This window comes from Penaeus monodon, chromosome 29 (assembly GCF_015228065.2).
Source record: "Penaeus monodon isolate SGIC_2016 chromosome 29, NSTDA_Pmon_1, whole genome shotgun sequence".
Taxonomy (NCBI): Eukaryota; Metazoa; Arthropoda; class Malacostraca; order Decapoda; family Penaeidae; genus Penaeus; species Penaeus monodon.
This window is the reverse complement of record NC_051414.1, coordinates 29,675,844-29,676,058: the sequence shown is the minus strand read 5'-3', so window position 1 is coordinate 29,676,058 and position 215 is coordinate 29,675,844. Positions and strand designations below refer to the sequence as shown.

Here is a 215-nt window from a genome sequence, read left to right as displayed (position 1 = left end):
ATTCTTTTTGCATGTTGTGTATTTTAACTTTATATGTATTGCACAAGAGCGATTATATCATGATCATAGTAATGTTTTTTTTCTTATTATGGTTATCTTTTTCATATATATTTTTTCATATATATGTGTGATTGGTGGCATTGTCATCGTTATTGAAATCCGTTAAGTGATTTTCCGTGAATTATAATCTTAAAATGAAGATAATATTGATAATA

At 24.2% G+C, this 215-nt stretch overlaps 1 protein-coding gene across 1 annotated transcript in view; it reads left to right on the top strand.

Moving 5' to 3' along the window:
• LOC119592127 overlaps positions 1-215 on the top strand; it is a gene marked incomplete in the record, with an annotated part of 52,219 nt that overhangs the window by 46,375 nt on the left and 5,629 nt on the right.